The 19,686-nt window shown below is 37.4% G+C and overlaps 1 non-coding gene across 1 annotated transcript; it reads right to left on the reverse strand.

Annotated features, from left to right (window-relative positions):
- Positions 1 to 5,244: 5,244 nt before the first annotated feature.
- On the reverse strand, positions 5,245 to 5,351 carry LOC118492845. The gene has a single exon (XR_004894846.1). It is a non-coding gene; the product is annotated as a small nucleolar RNA R71 (small nucleolar RNA).
- Positions 5,352 to 19,686: the final 14,335 nt, after the last annotated feature.

Here is a 19,686-nt window from a genome sequence, read left to right on the forward strand (position 1 = left end):
ATTTTAGGTGGTTGCGGTCCGTAACCGACCCTGATCTGATGCACCCAGATATGCTCCTTGCGGACCGTAAGCTTAAAGCCATACGGTCCATAACGGATGGCCAGAAGCCAAAATATTTGCAAACTTCCAAGTATTGACCATGCAACTTTGAAACTCTGAATCTCATGCCATCCTTTTCAGTTGGGGGTCCCTTTGCTCAGCCTTTGCATGCTTTGCATGCCCTTACATCATTTTGGCTTCTTGTGTCAAGTTTTGGAAATGTCGGAAGTATAAGGACATGACATTTATTCAAGTTCAATTCTCTTAGTCAAGAATCAAATTCTTAATTGTAGTAGTAACATTTTAAAGAACCCACTTTCCGTATAAGGATGGAAGTTATCTATTTAGGAACAACCGGTTAACATATTAGACGTTTATCATAACGATTTAAGGTCTTGGGATTTATAACTTGGGTCGTTCAGAGGTATTTTAATAACATAACGCCCTTTTTAAATCCTACCCTACATCCTTATTTAATCCGGGTTCCTGACACGTTTGTCTTTCAGGACACGTGTCTTTATTTTATTGGACATGAATTTTCGGGGTGTTATAATGTATTAAAATATGATCAACAAAAGTTGGCGAGTATACAAGTTTGATAACATAGCATAATAGTAAAAAGAGTTCGCTCATATCCAACATGATAAAATATATATCCTATTACTAACATACTACACAAGTGTAAGCTATATGTCAAACCAAAGTTTAACGCAATCGTGATTACTAAACAAAGTCAAAACGAAGATGGTGTAACATAGTTTACTTAACAATACCACTAGAATATGGGTGGGGCGTTAGTCCTATGGCGCTATAATTGTTAAGGTAGGCTTGCAAAGTTAATGAGCATATAGACATAAGTATACATAGCATGCGAGATTAACAAGTATAAACAAGTCTCATGTTAAAAGTGGATAGAGTGTGATCTGTAACAAGTTTAAGTGTAATTGTGTATTTTTTTATAATTATACATGTTGCACCCAAAGTGTATAAATTGAAAATGGGATCGAGTATACTCACGGTTTTGCATAGCATTTCACGAAACCGGGAGTCGTTTAGTTGAGGGTTGGTACACCGAGGTCACCCTGTAATTGGTAAACGAAGGTGTGAGTATTCTGATGTGATGGAGTGTGTGGGCCAGACTTTAAAATACGAAATATACAAAATAAATCAAATACAGGACCCTTCGTGCGAAGGGGATGCCCTTCATGCGAATGAGGCATCCATTCGTGCGAATGGACATGTCGTGTGCGGATTTGTGAGTAAAACTTTATTTGTAACTGATTAAACATCGTGCAGTGATAATGATTGTCCTTAAAAGTAAAAAAGTCAATAAATCTCTAAACAGTCAAATGAGGTGGTGGAACTAGGTTGGAAAGCTAAGGCTCCCACAGTTCACACTAACGTCACAACTCAGATTCTTCCATATTGAGGATGGTGAATCTGAGGTGACTTCAACATTCGAAGTACTGATGAACTTGGATCGAACAGAAAGGGAATAAAAAACGTAAACACGTGAAACAGTCCCTTCGTGTGAAGGGTGTAAACTTGTCCAAAATGACAGTTTGATTCATTTGAAAACAGTCCACACTTTGGCAGAAATTAACCTTAACGCAAACCCACAACTATGAACTGAGTTGTGAGCCCAGTGGGTACCAGATTTGTAGGATCGTGTAATGACCTGAATGATTCGTTAAGAGAAGTTTTACTTTGTTTCAGAGGCGGAAACTAAGAAACAAAGGTAGAAACAGCTTAATCTTCACTTTAAACACTGATTAGATTGATATAATCACAATTACAATCAGTCTTCACACCGGCAGCACTTCGATATGGAATTCGACAATCGTTACAACTGATTTCGCTCCTAGTCTATTTATAGTAGCCTAATTCCGCTTGAAACACACAAGTCTCAGTTCAAGCGAAATCAGAAAGATGGTGATTCCGCTTGAAAGTGACCTATGTCATTTCAAGCGGAATTAACTTCCCAAGCGAAATCACAACTTTTACAATCTAAAACTTTCTGTTTTCTCGATCTACGTGCCTAGATCTAACCTATCTAGTCTAAGACTCGATACAAGACAAAGTCGACAGATGTATGCACTAACAGACTCCCCCTCAGATGTTGACGAGTCTCACGTGTCGAGTCTTTGCAACTTCAGTCTCTATCAGTCTCTGGGCTTCAATCTCTATCAAACAGCATCAAAAGACTCCCCCTAACAATGTGCTGGCATTCCTTAAGTTCAGCAGCATCATCTGCTTCAGGATCGTAATCTGACTCATATCCCAAGATCACCTAGCTCTATTCTTCAATTCAGAATTCTTAGACATCGGAATCCTGGCTTTCACAGGTTCAAGATCGTATCCTGGCTCAATCTTTGTCCACTGAGTCTTCAGGTATCGGAACCTGGCTCTTTAAAACACAAGCTTCTCAGGAATGATCGACATGGCTCTACTAACACTCAGCTTTGACGTTGTTCCAAGATCGTCACCTGGCTCACGTTCAGCTCAGGTTATATGCACAATCTCTACCTCACCATAAATTCCTCATTTAATTCTCAATATGAATGCATTAACTCAAACTCTCCCTCAATTCTAAACAAACCTCTGATGAACCACATGTGATGTGTGTAAAATGCAACATATAAATTACATCAAATGAGGCATAAAACTAACCCTTTTTAAGTACTAATGTTGGAAAAAGAGTGTTTTTGTCTTCCTTTTGTATTTTCAGGATTAAATGAGCTCAAATTCACAAAAGAAGCAAAAAGACAGCTAAATCTAACATAAATACAAGAAAACGAACATAAGTGGATTGCCCAACCCCTCAACAGCATCCTCCCAAGCAAAATAGAGAAGGCAGAAGACTGAACACGCCTCGTGCTCAGCCAGCACGGGGCCGTGCCCAAGAAGCAACAGAAAAGACAAACCTATAGAAGCTTCTATTGCCCACCACGGGGCCGTGTCCAGCGGACACGGGGGCGTGGCGAAAGTACAGCAGGCGCATTAATTGTAATTGCGAATTACAATTAATGAAGAGAGAGAGTGTGTCAGACAGGCACGGGGGCGTGTCCAGCGGACACGGGGCCGTGCCCAGCCTTCTGTTCAGCCTATAAATAGGAGTGCTTGGTTTCATTGCAACTCATCCCTTGGCACACCACCTCTCTCACACTTCATCCACCACCCACCACCATCACAACACCATCATCCACCACCATCATCCATTGTCCATCATAAAGTGTGTGAGTCGTCTCGGGATCCAAGATTGATCGTAAGAGTTCTTGACAATGAAGGCCATGTTTGCCTAAGTCTCTTACATCACTTGGTGAAGACAAGTGTTTAGTATAATACTTTTTATTTTTAATCTTTTGCACTTTTTATTTGGTTTTGTATTAATGACTTTAATAACTAGTTGCTTATGTTGAAGGTGATCTTTCCTTATCGTTTGTCCGTGGTGTCTTGGCATTATTTTACTGTCTATATAAAATAAAAGATTTTCACCATTCATATCTCCACGGTCTATATGGAGGTATGTTGGCTACCTGGTCAGGGGTTAAGGGAACGGTTTGGTAAGGGTCTTGCCCTTGTTCAGCGTTTAGAGGTCCTGCAAGGGACCTGGGTCAAATTTAGTAGGATCTCCTTCAATGCCCATAGGTATTGGATGGCGGGGATCCAAACTCTTTGACCCCCTCGTAAGTTAACTACTATTAATACTATAACCCGGCTATTTAGGACTGTATCCCTGCTGACTCAGACTACTTAGTCGAGGGTAACGTCACCGCCAAAAGCGGGGCCTACCATAATTTGCATTAATAACTTAATTCATTATCTTCCAATAATCCAACCCTTTAGGATTGTATCCTTGTTGACTCAAACTACTGGGTTGAGAGTAACGTCGCCTTCAAAAGAGGGGCCTACTACAATAACTAAGATAATCTCTTAAACAAGTGCAAAAGTGCGAAAATAATCAAAGGTTATACTAATACACGAGTCGGATCCAAGTGATTCATATTGTCTATCTGTTTTTATTTTATTTTTATTTTTCAGCATTTAGTTAGTTTTTATTTTCTTAGTTTAAAAACCTTTTCTAACATTTTGATTTGATTAGACGTTGAGGATAAACCGGTACTAAAAGCTCTTGTGTCCTTGGACGACCTCGGTATCTTACCAACACTATACTACGTCCACGATGGGTGCACTTGCCCATATGTGTGTTTAGTGTTAGTAAATATCGTGTTTTATAAATTTAAAACTTGGCTAAAAGTGTAAAAAGGGCTTAAAATATACATAAAAATTATATTACACTACACGCGCATCAAGTTTTTTGGCGCCGCTGCCGGGGACACAAGGATTTTAAGAAAGTTAGGAATCAACGGCCTAATCATATTTTTATTTTTCTTTTTTATTTTTAGGATTTTCTTAGTTTTTCAGCTTCTGCAGGGCTCAGCACGGGTCGTGCCTGGTCGGACACGGGTCATGCCCAGCATTGTTACTTGCAGTTTTTAGTTTTCCAAGTTACAGAAGGCTGACCACGGGGCCGTGTCGGTGCAACACGGGGCCGTGTCCAACTCTCCAGTAACTGGGATCTGGAAAACAATCACTGTAACTCCGACCACGGGTCGTGTTCACTGAGCACGGGGCCGTGGTGAACCTTCTGACCAGCATTCTTTTCTGTTTTTATTGCAGGACTTGGAACCAGACGCCACCCCTACGTAGTGTATGAGCTCCAGTTCTAATAAGGACATAAAAGAACCTCTAGAAGAACCCGAACGCTTTCTCAGAAAAAGACTAAAAGCCAAGAACCAAAAGAAAGTTTCGGGGAATCCACTTCCAATGGCGGACCAACGTACCCTCATGGATTATCTACGACCCACCATAGGTAACCTAGGCGCCGCTATCAATGCACCGAATGTTGAAGCCAATAACTTCGAACTTCGGCCGCATTTGATACAAATGCTCCAAAACTCCGCAACCTTCCATGGGCTTGCGGACGAGGATCCCCATCTACATATTACTAATTTCTTAGAAATATGTGATACCTTTCGGATCAATGGAGCATCAAATGACGCCATCCGCCTTCTAATGTTTCCTTTCTCGCTAAAAGACCGAGCAAAAGCTTGGCTCAATGCCCTCCCAGTTGGATCGGTAAACACCTGGGATGAACTAGCCCAAAATTTTCTATATAAGTATTTCCCTCCAGCTAAAACGGCTAAATTAATGACTGAAATTAATACATATTCGCAAGAGGACGGGGAATCCTTATATGAAACTTGGGAAAGGTTCAAGGAGCTATTGCGAAAGTGTCCACATCACGGCCTTGCGATATGGCAACAAGTATCCACCTTCTATAATTGGTTGTTGCCACACACAAGGCAGACACTTGACTCTAGCTCCGGGGGACTTTTAGGTAATCGCCGCCCGCATGAAATATATAACCAAATTGAGGAAATTGCTCAAACCAATTTTCAGTGGCACACTCCCCGAGGCAATAAATCTATTGCCCCGGGCGCCCATAAGGTTGATGAAAGCACTTCTTTACAAGCCCAAATCGAGGCTCTTTCTTCAAAAATAAAAAAATTGGAAATGACAAAAACAGTCTCGGTTATGGCTTGTGAAGGGTGTGGTGGGCCACATGAAAATTGGAGTTGTATGAAAGAAACAGACGATCAACAAGAGTCGGTAAGCTACATTGACAATAGACCTAGGCCGTCGGGTCCTCCAACGGGCACTTACAACCAAGGATGGCGAAACCACCCTAACCTTGGTTGGAGAGAGCCCGGCAATAGTAGTAACCAACAAACCCAACGAACAAACTTTCAACAACCAAGAAATGAGTCACAAAATTTCACTCAACAACAAGGTGGACGAGAAAGGCTTGAAGATACTGTATCTCGCCTCATTTCCGACACTGAAAAGAAAAACTCGGAAAGGTTTCTACAATTAGAATCAAATTTTAGAAACCAACAAGCTAGTATTCAAAACATAGAAAAACAATTAAATCAACTAGCTCAAAATTTTTCCGAGAGACCACAAGGTGCATTACCAAGCAATACCGAAACAAACCCAAAAGCGCAAGTTCATCTCATCACGTTACGAAACCGCACCGTGGGGCCTACGGAAGCACCACCGCCGACAGAAGAGACTATACCCCCACCTCTGCAGGAGAAGAACTCCCCTCCATCATCAGAGCCTACCAAGGCTCCTCGAAAATGTCCTAGTAAAAGTAAACAAATTTGTCTATCCGGCCGATTTTGTCATACTCGATATGGAAGAAGACACCGAAGTCCCCCTCATACTAGGGAGACCATTTCTCGCCACCGCATAAGCAGTGGTAGACATGAATGACGGAACGCTCACCCTAAGGTACGGAGATGATGAAGTAAAATTCGGGGTTGGGAAGAGAATAGAGGACGACGACCCGGTCAACTACATGAAGGTTATTGATTCGAGTTTGGATGCTGCTCTCCGACGGTGCAACATGGGATGCCAAACATCCCACTCAGAAAATATATAACCTCACATTGGGTCTAGCTAAGGACCCTTATAAACGTGGCGCACCACGGAGGCATTCCGCGGAACTATCCTTAGTTTAGTTTAATCTTCTAGTTTTAATTTGCAGGAATAAAACACACTCATGGTGGTAAAGGATGAAAAGGGAAACGAGAAACATGACCCCATGCACAAGAACAAGGCAACCCGACATCAATTTCTCCGATACAGTAGGTTCAACACGGGCCGTGTCCAACCAACACGGCCCCGTGCTGAACCCCCTGCAGAAAAATGCCCAGTTCAGGTAACTGGACACGGGCCGTGTTCAGCAGACACGCCCCCGTGTCCAGGCTTCTGTTTCTTTTCTTTAATTTTCGTTACTGGCACTTGAACACGGGGCCGTGTCCAGACTACCAGTAACATAAATCTTTGCTTTTAAACACCATATTACACATCTAATCAACCTAAAAATTTATTTTTGGGACACATTGAGGACAATGTGTAATTTAAGTGTGGGGGGATGCTAAAACCTTGAAATTTTGCAAGTCCTAAAAACAAGCCTTACACAAAACTCTATTGGAACCGCTAATCACCCCAATTTTTTTTCAAAAATTTCCATATTTTTTTACTTGTCTAAAGTTTAAGTTGTGAATTCTAAGATTAATAAGGTTATATTTTTACAAATTTACAACCAATAGCGTCGTGATAAAAAGAACCAACATAAGAAAATTATGAAACGGGCATAACAAGCTTAGTTAAAATTTGATTATATATACTTGATCACATAGAAAAACCCATTCCCACAAAAAGTGAGTTTTGAGCCTTTATTGAACATACAAATATACATCTTTAGACTAAATGCTCATTTTTCGTTTCTTGTGTGAATAGCCGCTTGGTTCTTACGACTCTAGAACTTGCCACAATGATTCATTCCCGGTCCTTACCAACTTAAACCCAAGTAAGTAAATGATGGAGGCATTAGGACTAACCCTTTTTTCTTTCTACACCATTATTTTTCAATTTTTTTTACCACCTACCCAAAATCCCCCTAGTTAACCCCTTTGAGCCTAAACCTTTCATTTCTTTACCCTAAAACCTTTTTACCCACCAGAAACCTTTTTTATTTTTACCCTTTATTTTAGTAACAAGCTCGGTTTTCGTGTGACTAAAAAAATGATGAAGTTTGAAATAAACAAACAAAGCTCTTAAAACAAAAGCTTGTTTGAAGAAATACTTCGAAATAAAAAGTCACTAAAAGCAAAGTGTTTTACGAAAACCGACGCTTTTTACGCTTTTCGCCCTTTTCTACTAACCACTAACTCATTCACCCACCTTTAGCCCAAGCCTTTACCCCAAAAGTCCTCTTGATATTTACAAAGGTAACGAGTTAAAAAGGAGGAGGATTGATTGCTTGGCAAGCTTATGGTAGGAATAAGTTCCATGCTGCTCTCGAGTGATTCACTCAAAATACACCTTCGGCCGAGTGTGAGTGATTTCTCCCGTGAGGTATGTGAACTTGTATATAAATGGAATTTTAAAAAGGCATGTTATGCCCAAGTAAGTAATTTCTCCTATGAAACGTTCTAAACAAATCATAACGAATAGGATTGTAAATAAATAAAAAAATAAAACCCAAAAAAAATCTTGGATTCTCGACACTCTATGACAAGCCAAAACCTTCTCTTCTACCCATTCCATTTGGGAGTGTAAGCCACATATTAAAGAGTTTTGCTTGAGGACAAGCAAAAGTTCAAGTGTGGGGGTATTTGATGTGTGTAAAATGCAACATATAAATTACATCAAATGAGGCATAAAACTAACCCTTTTTAAGTACTAATGTTGGAAAAGGAGTGTTTTTGTCTTCCTTTTTTATTTTCAGGATTAAATGAGCTCAAATTCACAAAAGAAGCAAAAAGACAGCTAAATCTAACATAAATACAACAAAAGGAACATAAGTGGATTCCCCACCCCTCAACAGCATCCTCCCAAGCAAAATAGAGAAGGCAGAAGACTGAACACGCCCCGTGCTTAGCCAGCACGGGGCCGTGCCCAAGAAGCAGCCGAAAAGACAAACCTATAGAAGCTTCTATTGCCCACCACGGGGCCGTGTCCAGCGGACACGGGGGCGTGGCGAAAGTACAGCAGGCGCATTAATTGTAATTGCGAATTACAATAATGAAGAGAGAGAGTGTTAGACAGGCACGGGGGCGTGTCCAACGGACACGGGGCCGTGCCCAGCCTTCTGTTCAGCCTATAAATAGGAGTGCTTGGTTTCAGTGCAACTCATCCCTTGGCACACCACCTCTCTCACACTTCATCCACCACCCACCACCATCACAACACCATCATCCACCACCATCATCCATTGTCCATCATAGAGTGTGTGAGTCGTCTCGGGATCCAAGATTGATCGTAAGAGTTCTTGACAATCAAGGCCATGTTTGCCTAAGTCTCTTACATCACTTGGTGAAGACAAGTGTTTAGTATAATACTTTTTATTTTTAATCTTTTGCACTTTTTATTTGGTTTTGTATTAATGACTTTAATAACTAGTTGCTTATGTTGAAGGTGATCTTTCCTTATCGTTTGTCCGTGGTGTCTTGGCATTATTTTACTGTCTATATAAAATAAAAGATTTTCACCATTCATATCTCCACGGTCTATATGGAGGTATGTTGGCTACCTGGTCGGGGGTTAAGGGAACGGTTTGGTAAGGGTCTTGCCCTTTGTTCAGCGTTTAGAGGTCCTGCAAGGGACCTGGGTCAAATTTAGTAGGATCTCCTTCAATGCCCATAGGTATTGGATGGCGGGGATCCAAACTCTTTGACCCCTTCATAAGTTAACTACTATTAATACTATAACCCGGCTATTTAGGAATGTATCCCTGCTGACTCAGACTACTTAGTCGAGGGCAACGTCACCGCCAAAAGCGGGGCCTACCATAATTTGCATTAATAACTTAATTCATTATCTTCCAATAATCCAACCCTTTAGGATTGTATCCTTGCTGACTCAAACTACTGGGTTGAGGGTAACGTCGCCTTCAAAAGAGGGGCCTACTACAATAACTAAGATAATCTCTTAAACAAGTGCAAAAGTGCGAAAATAATCAAAGGTTATACTAATACACGAGTCGGATCCAAGTGATTCATCTTGTCTATCTGTTTTTATTTTATTTTTATTTTTCAGCATTTAGTTAGTTTTTATTTTCTTAGTTTAAAAACCTTTTCGAACACTTTGATTTGATTAGACGTTGAGGATAAACCGGTACTGAAAGCTCTTGTGTCCTTGGATGACCTCGGTATCTTACCAACACTATACTACGTCCACGATGGGTGCACTTGCCCATATGTGTGTTTAGTGTTAGTAAATATCGTGTTTTATAAATTTAAAACTTGGCTAAAAGTGTAAAAAGGGCTTAAAATATACATCAAAAATATATTACACTACACGCGCATCAACATGTAAATTTGTTTAAAAACACATTCATTTAAGAACAAACTCTCCCTCACAAATTGGTCATCATGCTTAGCACTCGGAATTTTGAAAATCAGCTTTTCAATATCAATTGTCGAAAATCTTTTTGAATTTTTCAAAATTTATGCTAAAACACACTAAAAATGTTTTTGGATTTTTGAAATAAGAGAAATGTAATGAAGTAAAGAAATATTTACAGACACTATTTTTGTGAGTTTGTGTAAGAGGATCATATCAGCATATGAGACAAATCACGAACACCGTTAAGCTTCATTTCATTTTAAGTTTTAAACAATTCACCTAGATTGTCAGTATATTGGTCCACTTAAATTTTCACACAAAGTTCAACTGTTTCGAGATACGATATTAATGTCTTAAAGACTTAAACTTATTCGTGTGTCCCACTACTTGAATATACTCCCGTATCCAGATCCCAATATTCAGTCTTACAGGTGAGTATACCACAGATGATATCTGTAAAGGGGTTAGATGCGAAACCGTGAGAGCTCGGGTCAGAACTTCCGTTCAGCAGAGAGATGACGGCTCGACTTTTGGTGTGTCCCCTTTAGAGGATCTTTTTTTTTTCAACAACAATGACTATCAATTTTATTGTTTCATCAATTTGCTGAGGGCGGCGCTATGTTTCAAGCATTTGCAGAAAATATTATACGGGGACTAGGTCAAAATTTCCATTTAGCAAAAGTCCCGGGATAATACCCCAGATATCACTGAGTACAAAAACCTAATATCTCAGAAAGAGGGACCTTTCAAACAAGATTTCGGGGGTTACCCATATATCCAAGAAATGTTACCCATGAAATAAGCACGTTTGAAAATTTAGGTTTATATCTCGTCACAATCTACTAAATATGCAAAAACCTACTGGCATATCCGCAGTGAGATTGTTTATCACATTTTACTTTACATTTCTTTAGCATGTTGTGACAGTCCACTAATGTACTATCATTTCCTCTTTTTGACAACAAAACTCGATTTTCATTTTATCATGTTTTGGCTTTTTCAAATTTTCTAATGTTTTTGGATTTTCTGAAATTTCTTACTCCCCCTAAAATGCAAACACATTTTAAAGAAAGTTTGAAAAACAAACTAAGCTACTGGCCCACTTAAAAAAATGAAAACAAACTATACAAATAAAATGGCATCACTCTTGTTATGATAGTTTTTTGTGTAAAAGTTTTAAAGTTGAAAAATTTTTACAGGTGAAGGACTATGCCGGAGCTTCCAGGTTGGTAAGTGCGAAGCAGGAATCGGCATCTTGATTGGTAAAATGGTTTGTGTAGATGTTTGTTCCTACAAGTGGTATCAGAGCACAGGAGGAAGAGTTCTTACTGTTTAGCTCGTTTTCGCTGGAAAATTCTGATTTCTACACCTTCTTTTCTATTTTGAACTTGATTTCACGGTTAAAATCGGACAAATTTTTCACAGGATGTGCGGAATAGAGTTTTAACAAACCCTTGAAAGTTTGAGATCAAAATTCGGCCTAAAACTGACAAAAATGGAAAGAAAACCTGATTCCGCTTGAACAAGTAGTTTGTGATTCCGCTTGAAAAAGTGTGAAATTTCAAGCGAAATTAGGTGTTCTGGCTGAAAACTGCTGATTCCGCTCGAAAAGTAAAGTAATTACAAGCGAAATAGCTGATTCCGCTCGAGTGACACTTGATTCCGCTTGAGTTAGTGTTTGATTTCGCTTGAGTTGGGGTTCCGCTTGAAAAATCACTTTAATCCCGCTTGAGATTTTAGATTTCGCTTGAAACTGTATTTTTGTTATTCTGCTTGAAACATTAAAACATTTATTTCGCTTGAAAGTGTTTTGTGTGAAATTTGTCGGGTCTGATTTGGAAAATGGAAATGATGTTTGATGAAAATGAAAATGAAAATTATTATTTTGAAAGATTTAACAATTGGAATCGAGGGTTTATAGATGATAGTTATAGAAATGTGAAAAAGGATGGTTGGGTCAAAAGGTTTAAATATTTTGTGTGTTTGAAAAATGAAACATTGGATGATCTAGAAAACTAATATAGAGTCTTACTTGGTTACTAAAAAGATCATGAGATATTTTTATCAGATGCTGAAAAGATAGAAAAGTTTGCAGATGCATTACTTAATGAATGGAGTGAATTTTTGAAAAATATGGGAAAGGATTCAAGTTTTTCAAAATTACATCTAAAGGAATTCATCGGCAAACTTAAAACTCACAACTATGAAATGTATAAAAGGAAGAAAGAATTGATTGAAAAAGTAAGAATGAATCTAGATGAAATGAATTTAGATGTGATAAATGAAATAAACAGAAGAATCAATGTGTGTTGGAAAGCAAAAAGAGACTTGAAATATGATTACAAGAGGGGTTGTTATATTGATGAGAAACTGAACCCTCTTGATTTCGTTAAAATCTTTTATGCAGGTACATACAAAACAAAAGAAGATCAAGTTCCAAAGAATGACGAATCTGTGAAGACTGTATCCTCAAGTTCTGAATCAGTGTGCTCTAAATGTGATCAACTTGAAACTAACAATGGCAAACTCTTGAAGGATGCGGAAAGTTTGACATTGGAAGTCAAGAAGTTGAAAAATGAGAAGCAAACTGAAGATAAACAGATTCTTATTTTGCAGGGAAATTGTGAAAAACTGAAATCTGAAAATGTTAAACTGTTAAGTGACTTGAACAGTTTGACATTAGAAAACAAGGTTTTGAAAGAGAAAGAAAAGAAGTTTGAAAGCAAAAAAGAAATCTTCAGAAAATGAAGATTTCTGGATAAAACTTGAAAACAAAAATCTGAAAGCAAATGAAACAAAATTTCAAGAACAGATAAAAGTTTTGAAAAATGAAAAGTCTGTTCTTGAAAACATTAAGTTTGAAAATGAAAAGTCAATCAAGTCTCATTTTGAAAGAATATCTCAGTTTGAAAATGAAGCTGAGAATTCAAGAGCTAAAATTGATGAGCTTGAAAAGAAATTGAAAGGTTTTGTGACCTCATCAGAATTCCTGAATCATCCTTGTCCAAAACCGATCAATTCAGTTCCAATAAGTGACAATGTCACAAATTTTGACAAAGTCAAAATTGAAGATTGTGATGAAAAATCTGATGATGAAAATGAAAAAATTAAAAAAAGGAAATTATTTTTGAATTTAAAAGAAAAGTTTCAGAAAACTGTTCTGCAATCAACTGAAAAGGGAGAATGCTCTAAGCAAAAACCTTTGAAGAAGAAAGCGGAACAGAAGCAAAAAGTTAAAAATGAGAAAATTGTTCAAAAAGAAAATAAAAGTTCATCAGATCAATCATCCAATCAAAATCAAAAGCTATAAAAAATAAAAAATCAAAACTCAAAAATAGTTGGTGATGAGTGGTGCAGGTTTGACCACAGTGCTTCAAAGCCAAATCCAGTTTTCAGGATAAGTGATGATTACCACAAAGCCAGACAATGTTATGATTTGAGCGTTTGGTGTGAAAGTGGCGAATGGTACGATAACAGAGTGTGCTACACTTGTGGTATTCAAGGACATATTGCTGTTAACTGCAAGAATCAGTGGTTTGAGACGAGGAGATGCTATAACTGTCAAATCAAAGGTCACATTGGCAGAGATTGCCCAGTGAGATCAATGGAAATATCGAGGGCTGAATCTCAGAAAAAGATGAAGAAATCAGTCAAGGTCGAAGAAAAGCCCAAAGAACAGAAGGTGAAAGAACAGAAAGTGAAGCTTTCACAAGGGCAGAAAGACCGACTAAGAAAGAAAAGAAAGAAAGCTCGAGAGTACCTTGAAAGGATTTTGTCCTCGGATACAACAAGAAAATCAGAGAAGAGTTCTTATAAATCGTCTTGCTCTCCAAAGAATGACAAATAAAGCAAAACGAATTCATCAGATGCAAATCTGAGGACAGAATGGAGTGTAAAGAAAGGAAAAGTTCCTGGTGATGAATTTGTTTCTTCTGAAACAAAAGAACCAGTTGTTGGCAATGATCTTGATTCATCAAAGTTAAAGGAGCCATGTTCAGGTAATGAATCTGGTTTGTCAAAACCAGAGGAGCCATTGGTTGAGGTAAAAAGTGGTGATTCCAGTTTGACAATGAATGATGAAAATTTTCCATCATTGTCAAAAGAAATTTCAAAAGCACCCAAGGACCATCAGGCTTGGGTGAAACTGTTTAAATGAAAAACCTGACTTGCCGGAACTCCCAGGTTGGTAAGTGTGGAGTAGGAATCGGCACATTTCTTCAGAAATTCACTTCAGTGATATTTCGATCGTCAAGTGGTTAATCAAGGACATTAAATTGTACTTGATTTTCTACAAGTGGTGTTGAGGTTTAAAACCGGAAATGATAAATCTTTCATATGTTTGAGGAGAACAAAGTGATGAAATGACCCCGAACCTACAAATGATTGGTTAACAAACTAATTTTTTGGAAAAACCATTTTGATTAAAACAAACTTAAGTGTTTTGAAATCACAATGAGAGAATAGTTTGTTGTAAGGGGGAGTTCTGATTGTTTACGCCATATGGATGGAGAATTGAAGTAATTCTCATCAAGTTGTCATGTTTGTACAGTTTGTTTCAAATTTTCCCAGAAAATCAAAATTGAAATATATTTTGATTTTAGGGGGAGTAAAATTTAAAAAAAAAATTTGAAAATTTGAAAATGTCAAAAACATTGAAAAATTCAAAAATGAGTTTTGTTGATACAAGAGGAAATGATAGAAAATCAGTAGACTACCACAGCATGCTAAAGAAATGTAATGACAAAAGTGGTAAATAATCTCACTAAGGATGTGACAATAGGCTCAGCTAGACTAGTAGATTTGCAATAACGATACAAACATAAAGAAAAAGCCTAGTTCTAGTGGAAAACATGATTGAAAGCATAGTACTTAGTTTTGTCCTTCTTGATTGTGTGCCTACTCAGTAATTGCTGAATGCCAAAAAGCTTAAAAACTGGGTAAGTTTATGAAGATTTCACAACTTTGCTAAAAATGACACTGTGATTGTGTATTTCTTTTGCAAAGATTTAAACTTGTTTTATTTCTTTATTTTGTTTAAGCATTGGACATCCTCTGCGTATACGTGAGTATCGACCTGGATGTTAGTGCCTAAACGTTCTGCTTTATTTTCTTAGGTGTTTTGTTTAAGCTTTGGATCACCTCTGCGTATACGTGAGTATCGACCTGGTGGTTAAAGCCTAAACAATTTCAACTTGTTTTATTTTCTTTATTTTGTTTAAACATTGGACTTTCTCTGCGTATACGGAAGTATCGACCTGATTGTTAATGTTTAAACATTCTGCGTTATTTTCGCACAAATCACAGTTGATCAAAGTTTAAAGGCATTACTTGAGTTAGTGTATTACATGATGAGGGGATATGCTGAGATTGTGGGGTCCATAAGAATTTAGTGCAAAATTAATATACATTAAACGTATCGGTAAGCATTTCGAAAGTTTTTAGATTGAGTTTAAGTGGATCACAATATCATCAATCTATGTGAATCATTTAGAACTGAAAATGTAATCAAGCTTAATGGTGCTTGTGATGTGTCCCAAAACTGATATGATCCTCTTTTACAAACTCACAAAAAGAGTGTTTGTACATATTTCATTTCTGCATTTAAATTTCTGTTAGTCTGAAAAATCCAAAAAGATTTTCAACAACTGATGATGAAGAGCTGTTTTTCAAAATTCAAAGGCAAAACATGACGAACTGATGGTTTGGACAAAAGTGTTTGAATTGAAAATTTTGAAATGTTTAGATGATTCATTAATTTGAATCAGAATTTAGAATGTTTCAAATTTTTGATAAGCTTTTAAATGAGAAAATTTGCTTATAAGTGTTTTGAGATGTGTGTAGGTGAAAGAAAGGTTTCTGATCCTGTTGCTACGGAAAGCCAGGAGATGCATCAGAACTGATTGTACAGTGCACGTAAAACGAAAAAGTGAGAATCAAGGGTGATTCCGCTTGAAATGACATATGGTCATTTCAAGCGAAATCACATAAACAACTGATTCCGCTCCAAATGTATAGAACAGATTCCGCTCCAAATGAATGTTGAGATTCCGCTTGAAATGAACAATCATGTTCAAGCGGAATCAGCAAGTGTATATATAGAGGTAGTCTGAGCGGAATCAAGCAGTTGTTCAGTTGTGTTTTTCTGACGCCGAGGTGCTGTCGAGGTGTCTCCAAGCCTGTAATCACGTTTTGATATATACAAGAGACTGTAATTAGTATTTTCAGTGTTTAACAAGCTAAACAAAGACTGAATCAATGAATTCCGCCTCTGATTCAGTCTGAGCACTCTTCTGATCGACTCATTAGGTCAATACACAATCCTACAAGATTCCACCAAGTTTCGTAACAGAAAATAAAACAAAGTGCAAGAACAATTTTTAAATCAAAGTTTGCAAATCTTAGTTTGAATCTCATAAGTGGTGAGGTTTAAGTAGCAGTTTTCCATGGTAAACTCGTGAAAACCATCCAAGAGATGTGTCAAACAAGATGTTTTGAAGAAAAGGTTAAAGAAATGAAATGGAGATGCAAGAAATGTAAAGGAAATGAAAGAAATATTACTGAAATGCTTGTGTTCGCAAAAGGAGTTTCAGAGTGTCTGAGAGTGTCTTGGGCGACTGGGAAAGTGAAATGAGTGAGGTTAGGCGCTTATTTATAGGATGAAGTGGGACTTGGAACGAATGGGAGTTCAGGCAAATGATCATTGTGGCGAACTGATCATGCGCACGAAGGGAGAAGGCCCCTTCGTGCGAAGGGTGTTATCCCTTTGCACAAAGGTTCAAGTTCGGTTATGTTCGTATTTTAGTCGGGTTTCGATGTAACAAGCATCGTCGTGTATTGTACAAGTATAAAACATGTATAATGGTGTTTAAGACATTGATTTTTAGTATGAACATGTAAATAAGTCTCATATGTACAACATAAAGGTGAATAAAATATCTGAATTTCATTATGATCAATCGTCTCGGATTACAAAGTTGAAAAGATATAGGATACAACACAAGTACAATTTTCTAAAAATAGAATTACAACAATACTTCCTAAATGAGGAAAGTACAGAAATGCGAGGCGTTACACACAACATGATTCGCGTACATCATATGTGTGATTACCGGACCGTTATTTGGTAGAGAGATACCCTTTATACTCCCTAAAGATAGCGCTTTATTCATAAATCTCGTTAACGCTTCCATGGCAAAAATAAAATGTAACACCCCAAAACCCGAATATTTATATTCGTTAAATGTTATGATATGGTACATCAAGAAATAAATGACTAGGTTATTTAACCTAGTTATGAGTATGGTAGAAACAACTAAAGGATGAGAGTTGTGGCAATTATAATGAGTGGCAAACTTGAGGGACTAAAATGGGATAACTGAAAGTTGAATTTATAAAAAAAAATAATACACGTATACACACACACGATGGTGTGTTCAAGAAGAGCCAGGAGCTCCATGGAAGCTCACAAACCCTAACCATGAAGATCACCAAATTGAAGGGTTAATTGTAGCTCAAATTCAAGAAGAAACATAGATTAATGATCACCTTCACAAGGGGATCGCAAGCTATTTCTTAAAAGTTTGATTGGTGATTATGCACGAAGTGGGTTATGTTGTAAATCACGAATTTGTATGAAATTGAGTATGAGTATGTGTTAGAATCATCACTTGGAACATGGGTTATGCATAGTTTGGGCTAATTTGATGTTTAGAGATGAAACCCGTTGATTATGGTGATGATAACGACTTGAATGGTCACCCATGTCCAATTCTTGCTTAATATTGATGTATTTTAAGTTGTATGATGGATTCTTATTAGAGGAATTGAAAGAAATGTGATACTAGTATGTTTGATGTTTATGCATGAATGATTTATGTTGATTAGAAGGAGGAATTTGTTGAATTATGAATGAGAATAGAAGGATATGCATGAACTAGTTGTACACTATGCTTAGGAGGTAGTACACACATGAAAAGTATGATGAAATTATGAAGAACTTAAGATTAGATCACTTCTAAGTGATTAACAATGTAGCTATGAAGTGGGTTTTTGATGATATGATGAAAATGATAATATGCTTACATTAATGATGTTTGAAATCGATTATGTGTGAGAATGTTTAAAGAAAAATCGAATATGAATTTATAGGTTAACATGTTATAAGGTTGAATGACGATTCTAATATAAGATCCGTGTGATGAAATCGTCGTGATGAATGATGTATAAGCTAACTATATTGAGAATGCTATATGATAGTTGATGCTTGGTAAGCGGCATGGAAGCTTGGGAAAGAAGCGGGTTAAATGGGACTTATGCGCACGGGAAGCATATTCGGATGCTATGTAAGTAAAGCTTACACCCCTTTTTGTAGAATATCTATTCGATGTATAGACTACGAACATGGTAATTAAATATGTGAATTATGATGTTCCGACAAGTTATGGTATGGGTCGGAACATGTGTTTATGTTAAGAAACTAAGTTTGATGGTCAAAAAAGGGTAAAAAGGGTATTATGGTAATTTTTATTATGAGATAACGAAGGATAAGTTACAAGGATGGGTTAAGGAATAACGAAAATTCCGCAAGGATAAAATGGACATCTAGACTTAACGGGTTAAATAGTGAAGACATTACTATATGGTGATACTGACTAATGAATTGTTTTGTTAAGTATTATGCCTTCACAGGATGAATAGCAAAAGGAATTATGTTGCTATTACTTAGTCGTTTAGCGCATGAAGTATTAAAACGGGTCATAGCTTTGATCCGAGCCAGGTATGTACGATTAGGGTTGTAGTTAAGTCGTGGGATTAGTCAAATGTTTAAGGAAGTCCTTTGTAGTAAAGGATGGATCAAAGTTGACAAAAACGCCCTTGATGAGTAAATCGGGCAAACGGTCTTAAAAAGTTTATTAGAAACAAGCTCTTTGATTTAATGAATGTTTTGGAAAAGTAGGAAAGCGAGAAGTATGATTTTCGTAAATCAAGGACATTAAAATGCACAAATGCCCTTAACGGGTCAAAATAAGCTTTTGAGCGAAAATGAGTTTAAGAGAATGCAAGACATCCGAGAATCTAATTTTTATGATAGACGTCATTGATAATATTAGGTTCGTAAGAAATTTTGGTCAAATAAACGAGTTATGTTGATAAATGCATGAACGAGTCAAAATTTGGAAAAAGGGTAATAAGCTGAAGGCTTAAAAGTCATAAATTTCGGTAGTCCAAATATTGGATTTTCACTCCATGTGATGGAGAATTAAATTACGGTCGCGTAGGAAAATGAATCGGATAAAACGGATCCAAAACGAGAAAGTTATGCTCGTTTCCGTGAAATCGAGTCGTGCTGAGAATTATACAGCACCAGCTGCAACATTCTGTCAAAACTAGGCCGTGGCGTAGCGCGACGGGGAAGGCCCCAGGCCGTGGCGCTACGCGACGGGGGTCAGTTTCGCGAAAATTGTTTATTTTAACTGTTGATGCATTGCGAACCCGTCTGGACCGTTTTTAAACGCGTATAAGCTAAGAATGATTAGTTTATTCCTTGTTTTAGGGAAAGTAGATACGTATGTATGTATGTATGTATGTATGTATGTATGTATGTATGTATGTATGTATGTATGTATGTATGTATGTATGTATGTATGTATGTATGTATGTATGTAT

Source organism: Helianthus annuus, chromosome 5 (assembly GCF_002127325.2).
Source record: "Helianthus annuus cultivar XRQ/B chromosome 5, HanXRQr2.0-SUNRISE, whole genome shotgun sequence".
In the NCBI taxonomy this organism is placed as follows: Eukaryota; Viridiplantae; Streptophyta; class Magnoliopsida; order Asterales; family Asteraceae; genus Helianthus; species Helianthus annuus.